Source organism: Limanda limanda, chromosome 23, assembly GCF_963576545.1.
Source record: "Limanda limanda chromosome 23, fLimLim1.1, whole genome shotgun sequence".
In the NCBI taxonomy this organism is placed as follows: domain Eukaryota; kingdom Metazoa; phylum Chordata; class Actinopteri; order Pleuronectiformes; family Pleuronectidae; genus Limanda; species Limanda limanda.
Window position 1 is genome coordinate 458,430 of NC_083658.1, and position 11,326 is coordinate 469,755.

The window sequence follows — 11,326 nt, forward strand, 5'->3', positions numbered from 1 at the left end:
CAGGAGGGAGGCGCGTGCGTGCAGATGCTGGTGAACTTTGCCAGATGTGTCAGCAGCTGTGTGGCGGTGACGCGCTCCCTCTAGTGGACGAACAGTGAACTGCAGCCGCCGGACCATGTTGATCATTTTAACGTTAAAACTTTTTCCCGCAAAACAAACAAACTTTAAAAACTCGTTGATCAGAATCTCTCACTGGTCGAGCAGGGGCGTCGCAACCGGTTTCACGTAACCAGCAGCTGCCTGGGGCCCCTAGCTGTGACCCCCCCCCCCCCATGGCTTTTGGATTTGAGGATTTAAAAAGTTTGACATATTCTTTATTTCAAAGATCTGAGGTTTGATCCAACAACACTTCCTGAGTTCTGCCTCCTGAACACAGAGATCTGTTAACACGGGTCACGACTCAACATGATGAGACAACCCAGAGCAACACAAACACACACACTCAGCACACACAAGGTCCAGAGACACACACTGTACCACAACACTACACACTGACGGACCCACACAGTAATGACGACTGGAAACCAGCCAGATGTCAAAAGTTCAGATTAAACACACACACACACACACACACACACACACACACACACACACACACACACACACACACACACACACACACACACACACACACACACACACACACACACACACACACACACACACACACACACACACACACACACAGTTGATGTGAAAGACTTTCTGTTCTCAGAGTTCCACCCTTATTTGTTCATCTGCTCCATCAGATATCAAATCACTCAGCTTCCCAGTGTGTGAGAGTGTGAGTCTGTGTGTGTTTGTGTGTGTGTGTGAGAGTGAGTGTGTGTGTGTGTTTGTGTGTGTGTGTGAGAGTGTGTGTGTGTGTGTGAATATGTCTGCACATTTCACATTAGTTTGTAAGAATGGGGATTTAGCAGCGATCATGAATCATCAGGACTGTGTGTGTCTGGTCATGTGTGTTTGTATTACATCCACGTGTGTATATATATATATAAATATAAATATATATACACACAGACACATGGATGTTTTTGAAACCTGTATCTGTCCAGACCTGAGTGCAGGAGGTCCTGGATCTCAGAGCGGAGGCTGTTTGTTCAGCAGGTCACTTCAGGTTCTCAGGTCCCGTCCGGTTCCACATCTCTCTAACATCTAGACCACGCCCACTTTGGAACCTCTCCAACAACCTCTTGATCGTCCCATTAAACGTCCTTGAGAAACTTCAAACCCTTTTACCATGGGCGGCCCTCTCAGACGTTCTCCTCCAGGAGGAGAAGCTCTTAGAGAACCTGATCTGACCCCTGTCACCTAGCTTGACCCTGGAGAACTTCTTCTGATTCTGATCATCGTTAAACAGATTTTTCATTATCGATTCAACGATAGAAAACAAGTCTGAACTTGTATCAGATATAAAAACCGTGTTCAGGAACCTCTGTCACGTCTTCCAGGCCGTTCGTCTGTGGAGAACTACGAGGACCACCAAGCAGCTCCTCCTCACTCCTCAAGCATCTGGTGAAGGCTTCTGTGGAACCTGTGGAACCCTGTGTTCTACAGCCCACACCACGGGGTCTCCCAGCAGCCAGGGAGAACCAGGGGCTTTCCAGCTTCAGTTCACAACTCGACCTCAAAGGACCTGGAGCTTCAGCTGGTGTCTCTCCTCCTCCTGCTGCTCCTGCAGATCTCCTCCTGCTCCTCCTGCAGATCTCCGGCTGTCTCTTGAATCAGGAGCCTTGATTGACCAACTCCTCTCAGCTGTGCCTGGTTCAGCTTCTCTGCTCCTCCTGAAACCTGGAGTCAGAGCTTCAAGCTTCAATCAGCTTTGATCCTTGAACCTTTGTTCTCCAACTTGATGGAGAACAGGATCACAGACTGTGGAGTTCTTCTTGTATAAATTGAAGATCTGTGTATTTAACAGTAGAGAACAGGAAACAAGCTGAAGATCCTTCTGGTTTTCTGTGACATGCTGAGCTCAAACTATTAAAACTAGTTTATTTCTCTGCAGTACAAGATTAGAAATTTCTTTGTGAAAAATAGCGTTGACTCCGCCCGACCCTCACCAGTGACCCCAGTGACCCCAGTGACACCACCTGATGCTTCAGCCAGAGGAGAGTGGGACTGAGAATCAAGCGGGACAGTGAACAGATGAACTGAACATAGAGTTTTGATTTGTTAACACCAAGGGAAACAGAGTTGGTTTTGTAATGTTTCCAGTTTGCTCCTGTTCCTCTCGAGTGTCTCTGGACAGAATCCTGCAGATTCATCCTGGAGAGAAGTGATGGAACAGAAACTCTCTGGATGAAGTTAATCAAGTTAATCAAAACAACAGATCACACTTGATTCCTGTTCCATGTTGGATCAGCATCATCAGCTCCTGATGAGTCAGTTTGACCTTTTGATCCTCGTCAGAGACTCACACGTGAGGACGAGTTTAAAGGTCGGACGTGTTTTCTGCTCATGATCCATAAAGAATGTTTTCCTGAGTCAGAGCCTCAAACATCTTCGGTTTATTCTAAGAGTTACGAACACAACACGCAGCAGATGTGATCATCATGGGTTCTTCTGTGTGACCTCACTTCCTGTCACATGCTTTTCTTTCACAATTTAGATAAACGGCTCCGTGAGTGGTGGTTACCCCCCCGAGGAAGATGACTGCTCACAAATCAATGATAATATTCATGTTCCGGTCATTTGATTTAATATTCATGGACACAGACGTAAGAAGCTGTCAAACGACAGGATGTGGTGTGATAGGGTTAATGATTCGGTTATGGTTTCACCACACTGACATTTTTAACATAATCCCCTGAATAGTCTCATTATTTATAAAATCCAGAAACTTTAGAATAAATCAAGAATTTAATCATTAAAATCTGAGCTGAAGCGTAGAGACACTTTGGTGATTATTTCTCAATGAATTGATCGAGTGTAAAAACTGAAGTGTGACGTTATGAAGGAAAGTGATATTTAATATATTGAATATTTAATGAATAGAGACGAGAGCGACACATCTGGAATGTTTCATTAAGGGAAGTGAACTATGAAATCTGTGGCTTTTTAAATGAGACGTTTATTTAAAGTTTCTTAAAAGTTTGTGACTAAAGTTCTCACGGGAAACAGGAAGTAGAAAGTACTGTAAATGTGTACTTAGGAACAGTACTTGAGTAAATGTACTTAGTTACATGAGTGTTGCACTTTAACAAACTGAATCCTGAGAAGAAAAAGTGATGAATCTGAAGAACCAGACGATTAAAAGCTGGGGACACAGATTCTGCACAGACGGGGGTCAAAGGTCAGACGGGGTCGTCACGGAGACGTCTGACCTCACAGACTCTCGACTCGTAACATGTCGTCCTGCCGCCGGGCGCCGCTCGCCCTCGGCGCCCGGCGACCTCACGTGTCCTGGTTCCAGGCCTCGGCTGCGCTGACAGAAATAAAACGTCTCGTGTCTTTCTTCCTCAGTTTGGAGGCAAAAGCATAAAAGTCCTAAACACACACACACACACACACACACACACACACACACACACACACACACACACACACACACACACACACACACACACACACACACACACACACACACACACACACACACACACACACACACACACACACACACACACACACACACACACACACACACACACACACAGCTGCGGGCGCTCGCACCAACACACACTCACTTGTTCTCAGTCATCAACAAGGCTTTTTATGTTCCTGCATTAATCTACTGCTCTCATCGGCTGGCACAGCCCCCCCCCCCCCCATCAGAGAAGGTTACAGAACAATGAGGGACGAAGAACCTGAGGAACCTCCTCACGGACCCACTGGGCCCAGTCGAGAACCTCAAGAACATCCAGAAGATTCTAAGTTCCCTCAAAGTTCTTCAAGGATCTCCAGATCTTTCCAATCAGTGCACAAAACATTTTAAGGAAACCCCCCCGACTTCCCAGTCCACACCTGAAGAGAACCCTTCAATCCCTTCTGAGGACCTTTAGAACCTCCTCCTGGAACCACGGACAATGGTCAAGAACCTCAGGAACATCCAAAGAACTCCAAATTATTCATGGCTCTTCAAAACGTTCCATGAATTCACAAAACTTGTTAAAGAACTTCTACATCCTCCACAACCACCTTCTAGTCGACACCTCAAGGACGAGAACCCTCAGAAACTCACGAGAACCTTCAGAAAGTCCTGAGAACCTTCGTGAAGACCCTTGAAATCTGCTCCTATCCTCTCAACACATTCTATAAACACCTCAGAAACCTCATGAAGAAAACCTTGAAGCTTTGAAACCATGTAAGAGAACCACTGTGATGTGATACGTTCCCCTAACATCTCAAACATCTGTAGAAAACCACAGAACCTCCTGGAGAACATCTGGATCTCTGGAACGTCTCAAAGCAGAAGAACATTTGTCATCTGAATCAGTCAAAACCTCCTTAACAACGTGAAACTGTCAAACCTCCGCTGGAACTTCCCTGAATTATCTTTCAATCTCCTAAAGAACCATGAAATGTGCGGAACATCTGCTGAACCTCATCACAACCTCTGGAAAATCCCTCTGAAGCCTCGTCAGGGACCAGATGATCCGTCTCAACCAGACCAGACCAGGACCACAGCGCCGCCCAGTGGCCGGGGACCAGAGTCTGAAGAGCACCAGACCTTCAAAATAAAAGAATTCAAACTGTTTTATTAGTATAAAAGTTTTAATAGTGAATGAACAAAACAAATAACTTTGGAAATTGAACTTTATTGTTTTTTCTGCCTTGTTTCGTACAGTTTCTCTGATTTACATTGAAATGTTTCCCTCTTTATTCTCTTCATCATCTCTGGGATTTCATCTTTAAGGTTAATAGAATAAATCTGAACGTTGCGCACGGACGATGAAGAAGAAAAACTGTATTTACAACTGGATCCTTTATTCATTAGAGCGTCAATCAGGCTGAATAATATCAATAATAATAATTATACATTTAAACCAGATTATCATGCAGGTAATCTGAATCCTCATCTTTATTATTTTCTTTATTTTCTCTCTTTCTATAATTCTGCTTATCTTCAGTCTCAGATGATATTAAATATGCTTAAATATTAAAAAGATAAGAAAGTTGAATAAGTTTGCTTCAGTTCCTTAAACTGTCATCAAGACACTTTCTCTATATATTTACACAAATACAAACGTAATAAGTTTTTATAGTTATGTTCAAATATTAAGGAGAGGGTTTAAAGTTTAAAGATAATTTTACTGCAAAATCATTTCTACGTCATTATTTTTCATACAGTCTGTAACTACATGATTATTATCGTTTCACATTCATCACGATTTGATCTGGAGGAAACTTCTGTTTCATGAATCAGCTTCTTCAACAGATCAGATCCGACGTGAGAAAACACGTGAAGAAGAAGCAGCGAGCGGCTGTGATTCACATTCAGTCTGATGAAGACCTGGTTCAGGTCCTGGACTCGTGGTCTCGTGGTCTTGTGGTCTCGTGGACTCGTGGACTCTGAGACCCGATGAGAACCTGAACCTGTCGGGACAGTTTCCTCATCAACATTCACTTCCTGTCAAATCTGCATCTAACAACGTTTCAGGAAGTTTCACCAATCTCTGAAGAGTTCGACCTCGAAGACCTCATCGTCCTCAGCCTCCTCCTCGCTCCCCCCCTCAGAGATGGCGGTCATGGGGGCGGCGAAGAGGCGGCAGCGAGCGGCGAAGCGGCGGCTGCTGGAGCAGGGGGGGGTGAGGGAGCGAGGTCGCGAGGAGGAGAGGAAGGAAGAGGAAGAGGAGGAGGTGAAGAGGAGGGGATTGTGTCTCAAACAAAACGCCACAGACAAGTTCGTACACGGAGACGTGAGAGACGCCATGTCCACGCCATGTGTGTCTGAGGCGTGTGGCGAGGGTGTGGCTTCACTCCGGGCCTGGCGTGCTGCTCGTGGCAGCGCCGGCGCCCCCTGGTGGTCAGTGGCAGGAGAAGCGACTCTGCGAAGCCGCTCGACAGCAGAGATCCGTGAAGATGAACCCGAACGACTTCCTTTCCTCAGTAAGAGCGTCTTGAAGCTCTCGCTTCTCGTCGACCTTTGACCTCTAGATGCTGCAGGTCGGGGGGAGGGGTCAGTGGGGGTCACCGGGGGGGAGGAGGAGGAGTAATGTGAGTCATCCTCTGAAACTCTTCTTCCAAACATCTTCCTCTTGGACCTGAGACAAACAGAAGAACACGTGGTTTGACTTTGACCTTCAACCAGAAGCTGCTCTTCTCTGTGGTCGTCATGGAGATAAAGAGCAAGATGGAAACCTTTGACCTCTAACGACACAGAAGGTCACGAGAGGAAACTAAAGGAACAGAGGAGTTCAGGAAACGAGAGGGTTTCTCTCTGTGGGACAAACCAACAGGTTCTAGTTGTAGAAGAAGCTAATGAGGACAGCTGGGTGCTAGTGACTGAACTCTACCGTGGTCACACCTTCAGGGACCAATCACATCTTTACCTGCAGCCAAACCCCGCCCATCAAGGCCTTCATGCTGTGCCTTCCCACAATGCACTGCTCCACAGGGGCAGAGGGAGAACAGGCAGACGGGTGAGAACATGGTGGACACGTGGTGGCTGGGTGGTGGACGGAGGGTTCTCCTACCTGTGGATGACGGTGAACAGGTCCTCGGTGGTTCGTGGTCGACCGGAGACGAACATCTGATCTGCTGAGACACTCACGAACAAATCAGCTGCACACAAAACAAAAGACGCTCATTTAAACTTTAACTTCTGTGTTGATTGGGTTTGTCTTGAATTTAACAAACAGGAAGTGATCTCACCGTCCTGAGGGCGTCCGTCCTCCTCCTTCAGCTCTGGTTCCTGGATCAGGAGGTCTGGAAGCCACAGCTCCCCCTGCAGGCCGTCACAGGACAGAGCGCTGCTGAGGGAGCACCTGCTCCGACCAATCAGAGCACAGGACACTTCCTCCCTTGTTTGAATTTTTCGTTCTCTCATCACATCTTCATCTCCAGATGAGGATGAAGATGATGATGAGGATGAGGACGATGAGAGGGACGGCTCCCTAGTTGATGACATCATAAGCAGTTGCCCCCCCGTCCTCCTTCTCCTCTTCTTCCTCACTTTGTTCTTCGTGGAGGACGCCATCATCATCGTTGTCTTCATCACTCTCTCCTCCATCTTGTGATCCTCCTCTTCATCTTCAACCAGCGACGACCTCATCATCGTCGTGTGAACGGTTTTCTCGTCTTCATCAAGTCTCGTCCTCGTGATCCGAGCAGAACCAGGGTCTGCTGCTCCGGTCGGGGTCGCAGGTCCTGATGACTCCATGCTTCTCCACGCTCCTGAGGTTCCACAGTCCTCCAGAGAACCCACGGAGAACCCATTGAAGGTGAATCTAGAGCCACTGGTTCCCATCGTCCCTGAGGGGCTGGAGCTCCGGGTCCATGACGCTCCAGTGACCTCCAGAGCGCCACAGGCCTCCGATGCTCCTTCAGACTCCTCCTTCTGGTTCTGAGATGCTGAAAGTGGTTTTGTTCTGGAAGACGTTGATGGAACATCTGGCTTCTGGTGAAGAACCGGTGGTTTCTGCCTCGGAGGGGCGGGGTCAGATGCAGTGATGTCACCAGTAGCTGCGTTTACTGTACGTGTCAACAATTTGTCAGGAGTTGTTGCGACAGCTGTTGTGTATATAAAGTGTTTTGGTGAAGATGCACCAATAGGAAGCTGCTGCTGTTGGTTATCGAGCCCAGAATAGGACGAGGTGATTGGTCCACCTGGTCCTCGTCGGGCTTCAGGAGACGCCATGACACCCAGGAGGCAAAGGTCGGGCTTTTTCGGGACCGACGGCTTCTCCGGCGACCGGAGCTCCCGTCGGCTTCGTATCGTTAAGACGTTATTTCTCAGCTGTAAATCACGAAGTTCTGAGGAACCTCCACCAGCTGCTCTGTGGCTCAACTCGTCGGAACCGATCCGATCAACGTCTTTCCTCCCTGACGTTACCGTTCTGTTTCCTCTGTGAGACTTTTCATTTGTTCGTGACGGAGAACAGGAAGAAGAATCTTTCATGTTTCCTTGTTTCTCTCCAGGCTCAGTTAGCTTAGCATCTGTCGGATGTTGGGTAACTAAGTCGGGGGGGTTTTTGTCGGTACCCTGAGACATGTTGACCCAGGGACTATCCGGACTGGGGACCTGATTGTTAGTTAGCATAGCGTACAGGTCTGAATCTCTCCTCTCATTTGTCGGGACAGCTTGAGCAGTGGTCACCTGAGGTCCAGAGCTTCTCTGATTGGCCGCTGTGCTACAAACAAAACCTTGTGGGTTCTGAAGACGAGGGAACGCTGAGTCGTTGAGTGAAATCGTCTCAGTTTTTGTTTGGTTGCAGTTATCGTGATCGGATTGCGTGGTTACTTGGCTAGGAGTGCTAGCATTAGCCATTAATGTACTGGGTGTTTTAGCGTCATTGCTAGCAAGATAATAGACAGCATTTTGTGGTGCATTCCCAGCTAGCTTAACATCAGCGTACGCCAGGCTAACAAGATTAGCATGAGCTGTAAAGTCTTCGGTTGTTTTGTCTTCATTTCCTCTGAGGTAATAACCGGTGGTTTGTGATCCGTCCTCAGCTAGCGTCACACCAGTGTTAGCCAAGTTAGCATGGGCTAGCACAGACCTGTCTAGTGGAGGTTCTTTGCTTGGTTGGTTAGCATGAGACCTGTTAGCATTGGCTAGCATCGTGCTACTGAGCAAGGCTCCCTGGGTCGTGAAGGAGCGAAGCTTGACCCCCTGCAGAGCCTGGGCGGTGACCAGGGGACAAGTGGGCGTGGCCACGTGGACACGACGGTTCTGAGACCTGGTAAGGGTTATTGGGGGGAGGGGGGTCACAGGGGCTGGGGGAAGAGGAGGAGGGGGAGGAGGGGGAGAAGATTTAGGACGAGAGAAGTTTGGTGACGATAACATGAACGGAAGAGATGGATGAAGCGTCTGCCGGAGAACGTGGGAGTAGGGCGGGGGGGGAGGACGGGAGGAAAGAGGAAGAGGAGGAGCAGGAGGAGGAGGAGGAGGAAGAGGGGGAGGAAGAGATGAAGGTGGAGGTGGAGGAGCAGGTTGGGAGTGATTGAGAGAAGGAGAATGACGAATGGGGGAGAAGACGAGAGAAGGTGAAAGAGAGAAGGACTCTGGGAGAGGAGGAGGAGGAGGGGGAGGAGGGGGAGGAGGGGGAGGAGGGGGAGGAGGGAGGAGAAGATGTCTGGTCGACTCAGAGGAAGAGAGGGAGGAAGAGAGGGAGGAAGTGGAAGAAAAGGAGGAGGAGAGCGAGGGGCTGAGCGAGGACTTCCTCTCCGGGACGGGAGGTTTCGACCTTCCTTCCTTCCTGGTCCGCGACAGCGGGAAGGAGGAGGAGGGGGGGGTCGGGGGGAGGGGAAAGGCTCCGGGAGTGATGGGGGAGGAGGGGGAGGGGGGGGAGGACACCGGTGTGCCAGGGACGGGGGTGTTGGACTGGCTGGAGTATCCACTAGAGGGCGACGCCAGGCGCTGCAGACCAGGAGGAGCAACTGTCTGAGGGTGGAGAGTAAATCTAAGCCCCTCCTCCTCCGAGCCTGGAGACCCGGGGGTGAGGAGGTGGGCGGCGGGGGGGCTGGGGGGCGGGGAGTCAGCAGAGGTCGCCGTCTGGAGGATCAGGGGTTCAAAGGTCGTGACCGTCCCGCAGCTCAGACCGCTCTGACGCCTCCTGGTGGGAGTCCGGGGAACCCAGGGGTCGTGGAAGCCCCCCGGGGTCGAGGTGGGCGTCGCCAGGGGGGCGGGCTCCGGGCTCATGGGACCGCCCTGATGGCGAGGACTGGACAAGGAGCGGGAGGACTTACTGCGACCCGGCCGGCGCCGCAGGGAGTCATGACGTAACGGCGGGGGAGGCGGGAGCTTGGACTTGCGGAGGGAGATGCTGTGGGTGACGGAGCGGGAGGAGGAGGAGGAGGAGGAGGTGCTGGATCTTCTTATCGGGGGGGAGGACGGCGTTCTCTCTGAAGACGCTGGAGACGAGCGACCTGAGGACAGGAGCGGGTCACAGCTCCAACCAGAAACACTTCCTGTCTCCTGCAGGACGTCGGCCCACTCGTCCCCGGCCGGACCGCTGAGGACGCTGGAGCTGGGCGAGAGCGGCGTGTAGCTCCACCCCTTCCCCCGGGACGAGCCGCCATCACAGGAGGATTGTGGGTCGCCCGGCTCGTCCAGCGCCTGGGAGCTGGACTCTGAGTTTGTGATGGAGGAGGAAGGAGAGACGTGAGGAGTCTGGTTCAGCGGCTCGGCGCTGGGGTACGCCCACTCCGGTGCCAGGGGACGACTGGGACGAGAGGAGGAGCCTGGGGAGGAGCCTGGGGAGGAGGCGGAGAGTGGGAGGACTCTGGCGGGGGGGTCAAAGGGGTCGCTGGGGAAACCCTGAACATCCTGAGACTGCAGGAAGAAAAATAATCAAGGTTTTTGTTTTCAATGTTTTTAGATGTGCAAATCATTTCTGCTGAACTGACCTGACAGCAAGAGGAGGAGGCGCTGAGCGTCCTGCAGGAGGCGCTGCTGCAGGAGGCGCTGAGCGTCCTGCAGGAGGCGCTGCTGCAGGAGGCGCTGAGCGTCCTGCAGGAGGCGCTGCTGCAGGAGGCGCTGAGCGTCCTGCAGGAGGCGCTGCTGCCCAGGGAGGAGCTGGTGTCCAGGCGGGGGAGAGGCCCTGCTGAGGGGGAGGAGGTGAGGGACGCCATGAGGCTGGACACCCCCCCTCCTCTCGGGGCGCGGATCCTTCGCACTCCTGAATCCTTCCTGATGTCCTCAGACTCCTCCTCCTGCTCGTGGGCGGAGCCACAGGAGGACGCAGAGGGAGAGACCTGACCAGGGAGATCAGAGGACGAGTCTGGAGACAGAAGGAGGAACTCAGACTTTCATTGATGGAGTGATGGACAGCAGATGTGATGCAGGAGTGAGGGGGTGGAGCTTGTACCCAGCTTACTGATGACATCATCAGGTATCCCTGTCACAGACGTGCGGCGGCTCAGGCTTCGTGGTCGGTGGGTTAACGAGTCGCAGCTGGACACGGTTCTTCGAAAACTGGCCTGACGATCAAAACTCTCTCCTACAGAAGAAAGAAGAACGTTAACGTCTCACCTTCAGGGGGAGGAGTCAGGGGCGGAGTCTGGACCTCCCTCCTCTACCTGTTATATTAATGGCCACGATGTCAGCGGGGATGGCGTCCGCCTGCCGCCTCATCCTCTCCTCCGGCGTCGGAAGCCGAGAAGTCGATTCCATCTCGAAGTAGGCTGTTGGCTCGTTGTCGGGGGGGAAGACGTCCCACCGCGA